This window comes from Argiope bruennichi, chromosome 7, assembly GCF_947563725.1.
Source record: "Argiope bruennichi chromosome 7, qqArgBrue1.1, whole genome shotgun sequence".
NCBI classification, from domain to species: domain Eukaryota; kingdom Metazoa; phylum Arthropoda; class Arachnida; order Araneae; family Araneidae; genus Argiope; species Argiope bruennichi.
The window spans coordinates 116,775,574-116,792,226 of NC_079157.1; the positions used below are offsets into that span (position 1 = coordinate 116,775,574).

At 30.8% G+C, this 16,653-nt stretch overlaps 1 protein-coding gene across 8 annotated transcripts in view; it reads left to right on the forward strand.

Annotated features, from left to right (window-relative positions):
- Window positions 1–16,653, forward strand: part of LOC129976729 (phosphatidylinositol-binding clathrin assembly protein-like) — a 65,565-nt gene that overhangs the window by 22,823 nt on the left and 26,089 nt on the right. The gene's annotated exons all lie outside the window — the stretch shown is intronic.

A 16,653-nucleotide genomic window follows, 5' to 3' on the forward strand; every position in this document is an offset into this window, starting at 1 on the left:
TTATTTATATCCATGTGAAATCAAAAATTAGTAAGTCTGGTGTACATTAAATCCATCGGGTCAAATGTCCACCCCCTTGGTGTAATGTAGAAATTTGGCACCCCCGTCCAGCTCAGGTGTCGTCCTCGTTATTTGATCGTTGTTCAAAACAACGAGGTCTGTCCCCAAAACGTCCTAGTGTTGGTTTAAAAAAGGATGTTAATGTAACTAAACTACCTAAAATGAAGTAAAGGTGTTGTCCCCTTTTCCCTCTTTACTATGAAGTTATGAACCATGGGCAAAGTTATAAACATCACGAGTGCTCAAAATTATTTTCAGAATTTCACGTAAGAATATTGTGCGCTTTGCATGGCTTTGACAAACTATAATTCCAAAATATTGATTTTTAGCGAGAATCTAGCACGTTTTTTTTGGGGGGGGGGGCGATTAACCATTGACATACGGTTAATATATGAGTACCCGAAAGTCGAATGCTTTTGATAAATATTTTTTTCGACCGATTGAAGCCAAAATTTGACATAAAAAAACAATTGTACGCACAAAATCTCATATAATTTAAGTAATTGCATTTGAGTTTCTGCGTTTGCATGCATAGTAGACTGATGGACGGTGTTGCAAAGTAGACTGATGGACGGTGAACCTTTTGACCATTTAGTTCAAAATGAAATAAGAATTTGCATTTTAGATAATAAACCTGTGTATCGAATTTTATCTTAGTATTTTGTAGTTGTCGTATTCAGTTGTACGCGGGTAATAGGATAGATTTCTTCTGAATGGATTTTGTTGGAAACTTGATGGAAATTTGAAAATTTGGTGAAAGTGTCATATATTGAATTTGAACCATGTGGCCGAAAAACATTTGTGAATTATCGTGTTCAAAAGGAGAAGGGAAGAAAAATATCCAAAAATGTGTTTTTTGGAGTTCGGGAGATCTAAAACGAGGAAATTCGTCAAAATCTTCTTCGAATGCTTTTGATCGATATCGGTGCTTATTTGTCTTCATATACCAGAAAGTAAAAATTGATCTCCCTATTGTATTGTTTAATAATTTTAGATATTTTTAATTTTTGATCTGAACTTCCTTTATTAATTTTATTTATGTATTTAAATTCCGCATTCTTTATTTCTTATTTAGCTTCATTTTATCACGGTCGCTTAATCCATTCGTATCTTGACCTTTTCTGAACAGACCGTCCATCTTTCGCGTTTGTATTCGAGCACGACTTAGTGTCTGCTTCGGTAAGAAGAGAGCAGCACGCAAACCCAGTGGTCTTCCTTCGTTCCCTTATTCTTCACGGTGCATTGCATTAGTTGGAATAACCTTAAGCGTGAAATATTTGAATGATTAAAATCCGAAGTGCCACAACCACCCGCATTCCGGCGTTGTTCTCTTGACCTCCAGAAAATCCCTCCTCCTCTCTCCCGTCTTCATCACACTTAAGAATCGATCCTTGTGTTAAGCCTAACTTCCAAACAAAATTGAATTTTTTTTTAAAGTCAGTTTTTACATAAATTTGTCACTCGCACATTTGGTCTTTTTTTTGCATGTCAGTTAATAATAAACTTTGGTAAAGCCCTTCCTCCTCGTCACACCCCGGATTATATTGAAAATGATTCTTTTATTTTACATCGTCTGTGTTCGATTTGTTGAAAAATTGTTTCACGAAGTTTCGTTTAGAATGCTTCAGAATTATTTCCGACCATGCGATTGAAAAGCAATGAATTACTACTGTTGAAGATTGTGGCATGATTGCGATAACTTTTCCAGATTAACAGCCTGTTTATTAGATAATTCTGACATTTATGTAGCAATATTTTTTCTCGAAGTTATGATACCCTGACTATTATAAAATCGTATTCGTCTTAAAACTCTGTGTAAATGGATGCATTGGGTCGGCTGCTGCTTCTTAAATGTATAAAGTTTAAATATATTTTGTCTACTTTGTTTGATTTTAATTTTTTTTGGTAATAAAATTGTTTGATTCTTTTATTTTTAATTTCTTTTATTCATTTTGGATCACCTTGTTGGATTAAATCTATTTTTAGATGGATTATGTTTTATTAAATTACGATTTTCAACAGTCCAGTTTTTTCCCCCCTTCTCACCGATTGCAACTAAAGCAATCAGTTTTTTTATGGATCGTATTAAAGTGAATGTTGATTCGCAATATCTATTTTTATCGCATTTCGTTTTGAATTCTTTCTCACAAGAAAGCACATTTAGATTCTCATTAAAACATTATGAAGGAAAAATGGTGAAAACATAGATTATATGTTCATATAGGTGAACATATCGATCTTGCATCCGTGAGAAACAGATCGTTTGAGGATGACATTTTAAAGAAACTAGTGTTTGAAAAATTAAATAAATCTGACGGCGATATTTTGTGCGATTGTTCCCGCTCTTTAATTTAGGAGATCTTATAATTTGAATATTTCGTCAGGTCTTTTGAAATTCATAGATTCATTACAAGTTATCAGAATTTTACTAATTTATTTTTTGTCGACTTAAATTGTATCTGAAAGATTGGGAATACGAATTTAGAATTATTGATCACGATAGAAATTTGATTTTTATTAAACATTCCGCCATTAGAATCGAGTGCGACTTGCGCTTCATGTTATTGAAATTCTTTTAATGGAAGGCTTGATTAAATTATTAGATTTCAAAATAAAAAATTGCGTGGATATGATTTGTTCGGCCTGAACATTTTTACATCCACAGAAATAATTTTCCTTAGTTAAATTAGTCAGTAAAAAATCAGATGGCCAATATCTTTAATTTGTTCTCAGATTCTTAATACTCTTCTAAATATAGTTTTTCTTTGAAGAGAAGATTGCTTTTCATTCTAAGTTTCGAATGGTTACTTTATGCTCCATGGATTCATGAAGCATAAAGATGCTTGTTAAGCAACAAGTCAACCTTCACTGGACATTCCAAGCTTAGTAATCTTAGCTGAAAACAAAAGTGTTTTATCCCGCGTTCAGCAAGAGCTTAACGGAATTGTGCGTTTTCTCACGGTTTTTCATCTTTTGCTTAACCAAGCGCGAACATTTTTCCCGCGAGCTCGATTTTGAAAAACAGTTCTTGAAACATTCTTGCAATTTCGTTTTCATTTCTGTTATGTATTGCTGATTCGTTTCTTTGCAAATTTAAAAAAAATTGCTAATTTATTCGCAAAAATTACTCTGCAAAATGAGACATTAAAATTCCTTTCGCGGCAAATGGTTTTTATCTTTAGATCTAATCAGAATTTTTAAAAACAGATTTGGTCTGCAAAGTACTTCTCGATACAAATTAGTTCGATCTTTGGCACGAATGTTACAGCGTCAGTTTTTATGTGTTGGTATGATTCTGTTCTAAATTTGTGAAGAATTCTCCAATCTTTAATTTCTTTTTTTAGTTGAGAATTTGGTTAATGTATTACTCTCTCGAAGTATAAAAACCTTTCGTTAAAGTTTTTGAACTGCAAGTTAACGTTTTGAAAATTGATATTCTTGTTAATACTAATCGTATTATTTCTGCTGTTTTTTTTTTTTAATTTACCAACTTAGCACGTTTTTGCTTTCTTGCTTGCAAAGCAAACAAATTACTGTAATCTACAAAATTTCCCTCGTATCTTTTTATCTTCATGTGAACACAGCTCAAAGACGCAGCCAGCTAGACAGATAAAAGCTGTTATGTGATCTCAGCATTCAAACTAAAGATCTATAACTTACTTTAATCCGTATTCATTTTCCATCGCATAAAGTACTTTAAAAAAGTGTGGTCCCCCCCAGTCCTTTTTTTTTTTTTTTTTTTTTTAAGATGTTGAATGATTATTCAATTTTAGTGTTCGCTATTTTTTTTTAAAAAAAATTCTGATATCAGCTATGTTTTTATATACCAAGAAACGCGCTGCCAGTTTTGTCGCTGGAAACGTATTTAAGCATTGGATTCAGTTATTAAGTTAAAAACATGTCAATTGTCCTCCTACCTACTGTATTAATGTTTTATCAAAACAGATTAGTTGCCCCTCTTCCATATTTCCAAAGCGGATTTCACAATTGTTTTCCCCCTCCCCAGGCTTGTATTCGAAGATATTTCAAATGATTTTACACTGAAATAGTGCCAGTTGCAGATATTGCTCAACATCATTAACTTAATATCCCATTTAATTTGAAGCTTATTTTCCTTCAATTTCTTTTTAAGCGATGCGATAAATACCCAAATTAAGATAAGTGTAAAATCGGATTTTTTTTTTAAAGGGGAGATTTTGAGAAACCGCAGAAAACCGTTTAACTTCTTTCATGGATATGTACCGAAGAATTTAAATGTCTTAATAATAAAAAGTATGTGTTTGCTCTTACCAGACGAACCCATTAACTCTCAATATACTAAACTTGGCACAGATGTTTTGGAAACGAAAATCTACAGGTCGGTACGATTTTTTAAAATTTTAATTAAAAATGAAGCCAGATTTTGTCATTTTCAGATAACGTTCATAAATATTATTGAGAGGAGGGGAATGGTTTTTTCACTTTCAAAATTTAATTTCTTTTTAATGGTACTTATTTGTAATTTTTTTTTTTGCCATTGTTAGCATAGTGTGCGTGTGCGTGCGTGTGTGTGTGTGTGTGTGTTAATTTTTAATATATTTAAAGTCTAAAATTGAACTATTTTAAAAGCTTTTTGTAAATTGCTTTTCTTTAAAATTTTAAATATATATCCTTGTTGCATATTTCCGGGTTTGTATGCAAGATTTGGAATTGAAAATGGAGTTTTTACTAAATTTGTAAAATGTGGATTTTAACTGTTCACTCATTGAATAGTCAAAGAAGTTTATATTTGAAATTTTCCTTCCTTTTCCGTCAATCAAAATTGGAAACCATAAATTAAAATTTAGCTGAATGTTTGCTTAGAAAGGAACTAAATTTTCTGAAAGCTGTCGAAAATAATGCCGGCGTTAGTTCTTGTATAAACTCGTCGAATACAAAGAATTCACAGAAGAAATATCATTGACCCAAATTCATTTCTTTCTTTGAATCGCGTGGTTTTTACGCTTTTCCTAAAAACCTTGAAAATGATTTTCAGCTTCCTTGCGTTTTCAGAAATCGGATGCATCTGCATAGAATGTGTGTTACTGATGAATGGATTGCATTAGGACACACATAGCGTTACTCGGAACGAACTTTTTCTTAAAAATATTCCTAATGTAGAAATACTTTTGTATGTTATAATATACCAATATTCCATCAAAAATATTTTTAAAATCGCCGAAGATTAGTTATATTTAAAAAAGCTGGGTATAAAATTAGGTATTTGAATTGACAACTCAAATATCTACATAAATCTGACAAATATCTGACGTGTCTAATACTTTCATTTCACGTCTAATACTTTCTAATACTTTCATGTCATTAATTATTCATTTTATTGTTCAATTAATCGTTTACTTCTCTTATATTTGTCACGGTTCATCGTTTCATGAGGTACAGCTTTTTTTTTTATTATTGTTGTTGTATCTGTGTCATGTCTGCATATGTTAAGCCTTTCATAAACATTAAGAAGTACATTTTATAAAGTGAAATGCATCGCATTTTAAGCCGTAATTTGTATGCAATTGCTTTGATAAATGTCGTTATTAATTAGTAAGGACATGCGATGAAAATGTTTAAATATTTTGTGTGGTTGAGATGAAACATTCTCAAAAAGTTAAATTTTAAATATCTTAATTTCGTATCAATTACTTTTAGGCATATGCTTTTTTCCCCTATGTGGTTTATATTTTAAGATCAATGTTCCAGTGTTGTAACATTTTTTTTTGGGGGGGGGGGTGATGCTTTTAAACATATCGAGCCCTTGCTCAATTTTATATAATTATTGGATTTGAAAAATTCTGTGTAAAATATTTCAAAACCAGCTGGAATAGTCTCCCCGAAACTTTCTCACACTTCCTTATGTTACCTCCTGCTCTTATCTTCATGTAAATTGTGGATCTTGAGCAAGATCGTGAATGTCACGAGTACTCAAATTTTTTATGTTCAAATTTCTGCTCATGAACGGATTCTGCTTTATAATGCAGTGAAGAACACACTAAGTATACATTTTGAACATTTTCGACTGAAATCATAATTTGACACGGAATGTGTTGACACGGAACATAATTGACCAAAAATGTGTTTTTTCGGATTCAGGGAGATCTGAAACTTCGACATTCGTCAAAATCTCAAATCGAAATTTTTGATAATTACAATTTTTTTAATTGCGAAATATGAAAAATACACGGTAACAATTTTTTTTTTAGAAATGTAAAATATAAAATACATTTTCTGAACAATTTTTATTCTTATTGAATTATTTTCTCTTGCTAAGTTCTCCAATTATAAGCCGTTTCATTAAACTAATAAAGTATTCAATGTTTCAATTTTTTTATAAGGGCTCTTTATCTAGTGATTAATTTACAGCCGCTGTACATTTTACGTAAAAGTTTCAATTAACAAACTGAATCATTATTCAAGCATCGCCGCTTTCTTTTGTATTAGAATAGCTCCAAATTGTCACATATTAAACCTGCTTTATTTTAAATCTTGCGTACATTTTGTTCATTGTTTGCATGAGCATTCTCAACAGAAGCAAATTCCATGACATTATAGCGTTACATGAATCGCATTTTTGCGTTTTTAATATCTTCTAAATTTCGCATAACATTTTTTTTATTCATCTTATAATTTACAGATATCAAACTGAATTTTCTTTATCTTTCAACAGAAAATCATGCGAGTAAAGGATAAAACAATGAAAACGGTTGGAATTTTTTGGCAATGTTAGAAATTGAGGTGCCAGAATTCATGAGAAATTTGCTTACCTGTTAAATTGTCATTAAAAGATAATTTTTCAGATTTTGGACTGTTCTGAAAACCATTTTTGTGTAATGTATTTTCGGAAGTTATTGCAGAAAAGCTTAAATTTAAATAATTGCCAAAGTTAGGAAAAGTTGCACGACTATAAAATTAATATCGATTAAAATATAATTTTTTAAAAAATTTTTAAAACGGTGTAAATTTTATTTTTTGCAATATTTTCGGAATTTATTCCTGAAAAACGTCCGAAATCAACTTAATTTTTGTTTAATTAAAACTTCAATTTAAATATTTAAAAAATTGCTCCGAATTGCACATTTCCACTTTTAAAAAAAAGTATACATATGCCGAATCTGGCCGCTGTAAATTAAACGATCTGCCATGTTTTAAGAGATTTGCACAATTACCAAACGTGCCCACTTCGGATACTTAATTGCAAGGTTTTCGACTATATAATTCAAGTATATTGCTCTTTGTTTCTAAATGAAATGGCTGTATTGTGAATATTAATTACTATCGACCTTTAAAATTAATATTTAGTTAACGGATTTGATTTCATTTCGCTATACTGATTAGCTGTCCTTTGCCCTTGTTTATTTATTGCCTACTTTACAACCGATCCGGCTATTCTTGGAGAGGTCCAGTTTCGTGCAACTGACCTTACTAACTCGCCTCTGAAGTCGTAACCCACTCCACCCACTGGCTGTCACGAGGCGGAAGTGCCGCTTCGATTGTGTTGTCGTTAATTTTAGTAAAAAAGCAATAGGGGTTGAAAAAAGGCCGAACTAAGTCATCTACTGCCCTACTTGGGCAGTTTTGAATGACCTGTGTGCGATCTTTTTTCCGGTTATGACGGAGATCTTTGTTTCCCAGCATTGTGTGCATTTTTCAGAATTATTCAGCCGGATAGACTTGATCGAAAGAGCTAGTGGTGTCGCACGTCGGGAAAATAGTTAATATATTTCCTTCCCTTTTGTCAAATTACTTGCATACTGATGTTGCAGTGGATATGTGCTTTTTAATGTTATTCTGTTGCAGCATAGTTATTGAGATGCAACAGGGTATTTTTTAAATTTCTTCGTAATCCATTCTTAATCTTAAGATTATGGGTAGTAATGAGTTTGGATGACAATCGTTTATATTTTCTGTGTATTTTCTTTCATTTAATGTCGGCTGTTTTGATTTTAAAATCCTATTTTGTAAATTAATTTCGGAATTATTGTCATTGTCCAAGTCGAGTATAAAAAGGCTTTCGGTTAAATTTTTAAAATGATCAGGGACTTTTTTTTAATCAACTTATCAATTGGAAATTTCTCGGGTATTAAGAGGAACATCATAAATAGCATAAAATTTCATTTCAAATTTCTTATTCTCGAGTTCAATGCTTATTCTTGAGCTATACAAATTTTATAATTATACTTATAAGTTTGAAATTTTTCAGGCATTAAGAGGCACATCATAAATAGCATACAATTTCATTGCAATATGCTTATTTCTGAGGTATAAATTTTATAACACTAATAGCCTTTATGATGAATAATCCAAACCTTTAAAGTTATTCGAAGGCTGTCTAATGTCTTCTGTTTGATTCTAACCATTTTCAAGCAAAAGTTGACTTTAAATTTTGTATTTGCGAAGGGAACTTCTAAATATAGGATTGCAAAGCTGTTGAAATTGGGAGAAAGAACGTGTCGAATAGTTGATATGAAATGAAATATACACACCGTAATATATAGATGTTATGCGTTTGCCAGAAGCTCTTCTCTGTAAATTTATATATACTCTAATGAGCGGGCTTCGATCACTGCTTTTTTGTTCGCCGATCTCGATGTCCAATACTTACGCGATGTTGAACAGTTCCAGTTAACAAGTTTTTAAGCTCCATTGGTCATTCGTTCAATGCTGGAAATTTAATCTTTTCGTGATGAGAACATATATTTTCCGATTGGCCTACTCTCAATTCAAAATTCAAAAACAATCAAGTTTAAATATTGAATCAGTTTTTCACGTTTTGCCGCCAACTTACTTTTACGATCAGCTATGCATTTCAGATTGCAAATTTCTCGCACGATCTTTTTCCCATTCTTTGTTTCAACTAATATCGCTGGAAGCCCCGTTACTATTTTACCGCCAAATGCATTATAAATATTAAGACGTAATAATTTTTATTAAATATTTCAAACAATATTGGTAAAATAAACTTCAAATGTCAAGGTTCAGGTGACTCCTTATCTACTATTCGCAAAGCAAATAAAATGCAATGTTTACATTTCATTTTTTTTTTTAATAAAATGGTACGAAGTTTGAAAAAACTTGCATCTGAAGCATATTGAAGTTTGAAAACTCTTAATTTTTCTTTTATGGAGATAAACATTTTTTTTATTATTAAAAAGTTATTATAAGATTGAATTTAGTCAAAAATTATTTCCTTTATACACTTAGATTTTTTGCTGCATTCGAAGATATAATTTTAAGCATAAATTTTTTACTTATTTAAAGCATCTAGTTACAAGTCACAAAGATGCTAAAATATTTTTATAAAGGAAAAAAAAATGATTAATATGAATCTTTTCCAAATTTTAACATCATTATAATGCTTTAAAAATGGGCCATTAAAAACTTGTTTATGTATAAAATTTTTGTGGCTCTTTGTTCACAATTTTTAACCATATTCCTCCAATTATTGAGAATTGCCTACTGTTGTTCCCTAACGTTTTAAAGTAAATTAAAAAGAGAAATTGGTTTCTTCATCTAAAAATTGTCTGGAAAAACATCTCCATCTGTTTTTTAAGGATTAGTGAATATGTGTTACATTGAAATAAGATTTGTAAAATATTTCATATTTATAGATTCCATGTTCTTTGTGGAATTATAACATCAATGGATATCTCCATTTAAAAGCACGTTTTGATAAACAGGCGCGAAAGTTGGGGAGGGGGGGGGCAAGTACATCAAAATCGTGACGAAACTTGCTTTTTGGATGTCTGGAAATCTTCAAGTATAAAATTGTGTAAGTTGATTATGTACCATTTGAAGAATCAAGGCTGTTTGTCAAATATAATGCAAGAAAGTTTCTTTAAAAAAATGTAACTAATGCAAAAGAAAATCTGGTTTTGATTCTTGTCTCTTGAATTTTTATTCTATGCTGCCTAACTACTCTCGGAGTTCACCGACTTGGAGCTCCCCCCCCCCTCTTCAATAGAATTGTTAACACATTTGTAAGAATAATGAACAAAATCGCGAAGTTTCAATACCCAGTTTGTTGCATTCAATGGTTCATTCGTTGTATTCTTATTAATAATTGTGCTTGATTGAAACGAATTGCGGGTAATTAATGGTAATTATTTTTAAGGAAGCTTAAATGGTTTTGTGGTTGTCAGAAGTCAACGCAGTTGAAAGTGACTCATTATCGTTATATAATTCAAATGTTCAACGTACTTCTATTCATTTGTAGAAGACTTCAATTTACTGCCTCATCAACAGTTAAAAAGCTTGTTGATTTTGACTACAGCGTGGGGGGGGGTGCCTTTATCTCCTTTCGTATATGTGTATGATCGCAGTAATTTTGTTAAATTATTTCGATGAAATTTTTTGGGATGTACTTTTATACAAAGATTACATTTGTTTGAAATTGTGTACTGAATTCTTCAATGAGTCAAAACTTTTAAAATAGGCTCCATCCTTCCCCCCCCCCCTTTCATTGCACTGTGGAACTGTAACTCCAAAAGTCGTAATGTTCCTTATTTTTATATTTTAAATACGGGAAAACTAGTCAACCATTCACCCAGTCTCATCTACTGGTCTGATTTCGCAATCCTTTCTTTTTTTTCCTAACCAAAATGAAAGCTCAGACTTCTCGACATGTCAAGAATCGCCAGCCCTCCAACATACTTTATTATCGAACTAAATCGAAAAAGCACTCTCTATGGAAGAAACTGCGATAGAATTCGCTTCTCTAAATCCTGGAGCCACTTTTGAAAATGGTTTCATATGAATGCTTATGTCACGTAGATGCGTCATCTGTAGTCATCTACACCGTCTCCTGTATTGCAAGAAGTATTGTAAAATAAAATTTTGACACGGCCTTCAGCCTCAACAATTGGACAGCAGACTTGGTTCATCAATCAGAATACTATCGTTGTTGCAAAATTATGATCTTAACTAGTAATACAAATGAATGTGTGTATTGGCGCTCTACAGGTCAAACCATTTGGGGTACAACTTTGGTACATGTGTACTTTAGAAAGTGGGAATATACATCTCGGAGCAATTTTTAAATTTTTTAGATTTTAAAATATTTCCTTGGTAACTGCCGAAATTATTGTACAGTAATTAATGTTGCACCATTTCAAAATTAAATTCTTTTTAAGGATGCCAGTTTCGTAATCATGCTAAGTTTTCCTGAATTTTGGCAATTAAAATTTATTTCCGACAATGATTACATTGTTGAACATGAAATTTAAACAGTTTCCATTGTTTCATCAAATATTAATGTGCGCGATTTTCTTCCATTGTTGAAAACTAAATAAGGATTCTGCTTAATATTTGCGTAGTTTACAAAACGATACCGCGCAATTTTAAAAAAAGTTGGTGATCCGTACATTTACATTTTTAATGATGTCTTGGGATGGACTCCATTTGAAAAGTTCATGTGCACAATAGACTGTTAGGAAATTTCAGCATTAAGGTTCCAAATTCTTTTGTCTCCCGTACTTTATTCTAAAATGATGCAATGCATTTTGAACCTGCTTTTGTGCGTCATTAGTATGAATAAATCACTTCACGTGACATTAAACATTTAACTATTTAATCGGTATCGCATCTGATATTTATGTAACCTAGCAACTGTAGCTAATATAAAAAATTTTAGAATTAAGACATGATACAAGTGTCATTATGTTTGTAAGATGGTTCTGTGCTAGTCCCAGGTCCTGTTATGACCGTCTCTGTATTTATAAGTTTTCATCATATCAGTAAATAGTTCATCATGTGTTTAATTTTATTTCTTCTTAATAAATTGTGTTTAAATTAAACCTTTCCTTTTGTCGGACCCAATCTTTCGAGACTTTCTATTTGTCATCATTTTCACTGCAGTATTTTAATATCAAACGGCTGAATCCCCAGCCGTTATATAAGATATCACTTTAACAGAGACAATGAATGCGTGTGATGTCACTCCACAGATGTCAGATCATGGAAATGTGCACTTCAATGCGATTTTCTTAATTTTAATAAAAAAATTAGACCGTTTTGATATTTGTCCTAACAACATCCGGAAATATTACAGCACAAAAATTTGTGATATAATCAGTTTTAAATTCAATTATACCAATTTAGTTGCAGTATATGTTTTAAATATTTTAATAGATTTTACAACATTTTTTTTATTTTCCTGTTGTGAAGAAACTCGAATTGTTTTCATTGTTGCTATAAATATTTCATCCTGGATTAATCTTGCATTGCTGCTGCTGATGAAAGCCTGAAGTTACATTTTATCTAGTTGTCTTTAACGACCAGTTGCTTCGTCGGATATATATTTAATTTCAATTAATATATTTCGATATATTTAATCTCCATTGTCATATTTTCAGACATTGAAATCGTATTATTGTCTTGCATATGTTCGATTTGTGTACATCAACCTTTCTAAATACAGATCAATCCTATGACAACATAGCGTTTGTAAAACGAAAATGTCCGGTTCATCTGTCTTTTTAAATTTCGCAGTGTTATAACTTCACTTTTTAATATCCATCTTACTAAGATATTAAACAGAATCCCTTTTTTAGCTTTCAGCGATTTAAGAAATTATTTAGCGATGGAAATTTAAAAAAATTGGTGCAGTATTTGAAATTTGTCTAAGGGCCATGAGCTTTTATATGAAATCGGGAATCTTGATTCAGTGGATATGGTTTGGGGAATGGCTCAACAAGATAACTTCAAAACAAAGAGCTAGATGGATAGAATTCGGTACAGATTTAACATCCATATTGTAGACACTTATCAAATTCTGTGCAAAATCCATCTAGGGGTTAAACGTCTTTTGGCCCCTACTTCCAGAAGCATGTAAACACGATAGCGCAAAAAGTGTATTGACTTAAATGTGTCAAATTTGGAATGCGATTTTGTGACTAAAATTATAGATCTATGACAATTTTTTTTGTTTTGTTTAATAGGTTGGGATAAAATGCTTCTAAAACACAATTCTATTTCGGACTCGATCCGACTGCCATGTATTAATCGCCAAAGATGGCACGATAGACTTGTAAAAATACTAAATTCAAACCTCGATGAAGGTTAACATTTAGTAACCATTGCACGTGTAATGTCATGCAAAACATTCTGACTTACCCAAAATCAACAATTTTTTGTGGGGGGTGGAAGATAACACCTTTTTTAGAATATGCGAGAAAATTTTTGGGGAAACCGTTCCAGCCGATTTCATTGCGCTATACGAATTTTCCTTTACGAGGGCTCACTTTATGTCTGACTGCAATATCTTCAAAGATGAGAAAATTAGAGGAAGAAACATTGCCAGTTTTTCTAAGAATCGGACTGGTAATTAGCTGTAAATTAGTTTTCTTTGCTGGAGAGACAGCGTTTCCTTGTTTCGTAATGGCAGTCGGTGGTTTCACTAGTTAACATCGCAAATACTTCCATTGGATTTTTCTTTATCAGTGTTTTCATTATCTGTCAGGTGTTTTTAAACTCATGCAATCCTTATCATCCACCGAAATGGAGCCAAGAAGGAATTTCTGTTAGAGTTGAATAGTTTCAGGTTTCTCCGATTTTGATTAATGTCAGTCTTCAGAAATCGTGACTAGCTTATCCCTCAGATTGAAACACGAAGCTTCACGAACAGTATTGCTTTCTTGGAAAGCAGGTGTTTTTCTGTCTTCTACCACTACCGACTGTTTATCTCGATACTGTGGTTTTCTTTTGCATGTCACATGAGCGCAGTTAGTTACCATACGATAATTTTCGTTTGGAATTGGTAGTATTTGCAAAAATCAAGTGACCGTAAAATTTAATCGTTTGCATCAAATTAATTTTTTAATTAGCAATAATTACTATCTTAAATTAATTGTATATTTTTAAATGCCGAAAGAAATTTAATTGGTCAATTATGGAATTTTAAATCGGAATTTAATGATTATTATGAGACACTTCTTTGGCTTAACAATTTTCAGTGGATTAAAGATTACAAATACTTTTTTTATCGATGGTAAATAAATTTCAGTAATAATTCCGCTCATATTTTTCGTGACCAAGTAAATATTCTAGAATTTGTCGAATTTCGAATAATATTCTGGCTTCTCTGTATAAACAACAATAAAAAAAATGTAAGGAGGAAGAAAAGCCGCAAAGAATTCTGAAAATAGATGGGGAAATCGGATTTGATTGGAAAAATCTGGAAAAAAATTGTTTGCTTTCATGTAAAAAATTTCTTAATTTTACTTTCACATTCCAAAAGCAATAGATTTGCTTTTGCTGTCTTATAAATTTGTTACATTTGTGACTTTTTTAATGGTTATATATAATTAGATATTTTTCATTACTAATTTTTTCCCTATTGAATGATCAAAGTAAATTCCCGAAGAACAATCTGTTTGGAAGTTTTACTGCTTAAATTATTGAAACATGGTAGTTTTCTGGAGTTTTATTTTCTATATTTTACTTAATGACCGTTTGTCGGGACTTCTTAAAACTATTTACAGTTCTATTCATTTTTGTATATTTTCATGGTCCCTTTATATTTGTTTTAATTTAAAAACAAAGTGTCATTTCGCATGTCTATTTCCTCTTCTTATATCGAATGAAATTGTTTATGAAATAAGTGAAGATTTTTTTTTATTCCATAAAACTATGAGGTAAATATGTTAAATTTGAAATACATTTCTTAAAAGCTGCCAGCAAGCTGAAGGGTGTAATAGATTCCATTTGTCTAAAATACAAGGAAAAATACCTACTTCCCTCGACATTTTAAAATAGTATATAATTGAGTTAAGTACTAGGCAGGCCTCCGTATACCTTTCGCCTATTCAAATCCATTTGGAATTAATCTATCACGAAATAGCCAAAAAATTTAGTAAAAAAATATTCTTTTTAAGAAACTTCCAGAAAATGTAGATTTCCAAAATATTTAAAGCATATACGTGTTAGAAAAGGAACCATTCCTATTTGGGTGCAGTTGCAAGTTATACCATTTGAGTGCTTATTATCAATTTCAAAATGCATTATTCACCAATTAGCAATTTGTAGTGCTTTATTTCTGTAATATTTGATTTCTAGGAAATCGCAACTTAATCTTTATATTTTAAATGGATGCATTCGGCATTTTTAATAAGTACTATGGTTTAAAGTACTCTTTAAAAGTTAAAGTACTATGGTTATGGTCTTTCATTAAACATTTTGACAAATCGAAAGAAATTCGAAGTTTTTCAATTGATTCCTTTGCTACTTTAAAGGAAAACGGGGGGGGGGGTATTTTCCCCATTCTTAATCACCGTTTAAAATTAGCACCAAATGATTTCTTTTCTATTAATTCATCAAATTGAAATTCCCATTCCCTACCCCTCCTGTAATAATCAAATTATTAGATTTTTTTCTAATTTTTATAAATGCTGTTGAAGCATAAAGATTTTTAGAACAATTCAATTTCAATTAATGAAATAGTTAATTTTTGTTTTTGTCCTTGTGTCATATTTTGCTAACAAGGATGGCTGTTCCCAAATAGCTAATGCATGAGTAAGAGATCTGAATAAAATTTATTTTACGTTATTGATACATAAATTGTTCTGGTATTTCCTGTTTTTTAAAAACTGATTCAGAACTTGGCTACTTTTTTAATGGTTGGTGATTGAAATTGTTTAATATGTTGACCTTCTTATTCCTTATTGTTAATACATATTTAAGTTGCCACTTGCAATATTTTAAATAATTTTTTAAAAATTAATTATAATGTATAGGAAAAGTACTATATGGTTTTAAAAAATTTTGCAATATAATCTAATTTGTTAGACACAAGGTATTAATTTTTTATTGCTACAGATTTAGTTTATTGTTCACAAAATTATTTTTAGTTAATTGGATTCGTTAAAAAATTTTGCAATATAATCTAATTTGTTAGACACAAGGTATTAATTTTTTATTGCTACAGATTTAGTTTATTGTTCACAAAATTATTTTTAGTTAATTGGATTCATTAAAAAATTATGTACATTTATTTTCAATGTGAAAGCTATTTAAAAAAGGCATTAGAGGGGCTTTGGGATTCAGTCGAATGCTAATATTAAATTTTCATTTTCCTGCTTATGACACATATTTAATAATTTCTCTCGTATATTGGAATACAAAAATTGTATTACAATAATACAATTGTAGTTTTAATAAAAATATTTTACAATTTATACATTAATTTCTTACTTGTAAAAAAAAAAATCTCTGACAATACAGGGTATATCAATTAGTTGTCAATATTTTAAATTTGGAATTATTCTCATCTCAATCATATGCGATTTCAGTCGGCTAGGAAAATGACATGCAATAAAAATTTTGCATTTAATAAACAAAGTATTTTATTACAGCTCTTGCTTCATAGACATTATATTGAAATCGCATGCAAATGAAACAAATGGTACTTTATATATTCATAATTTAATAAGGAATATTCTAATTCATTTTGCAATGTTTATTTATTGAATGACATTAAAAAAACTTAAGACTAAAATAGTTTATTTTTTTATTCATGTATGAGTGGCTGATTTGTATATATCGCATAAAAATCTAAATTGAAAAAAATAAAAATAT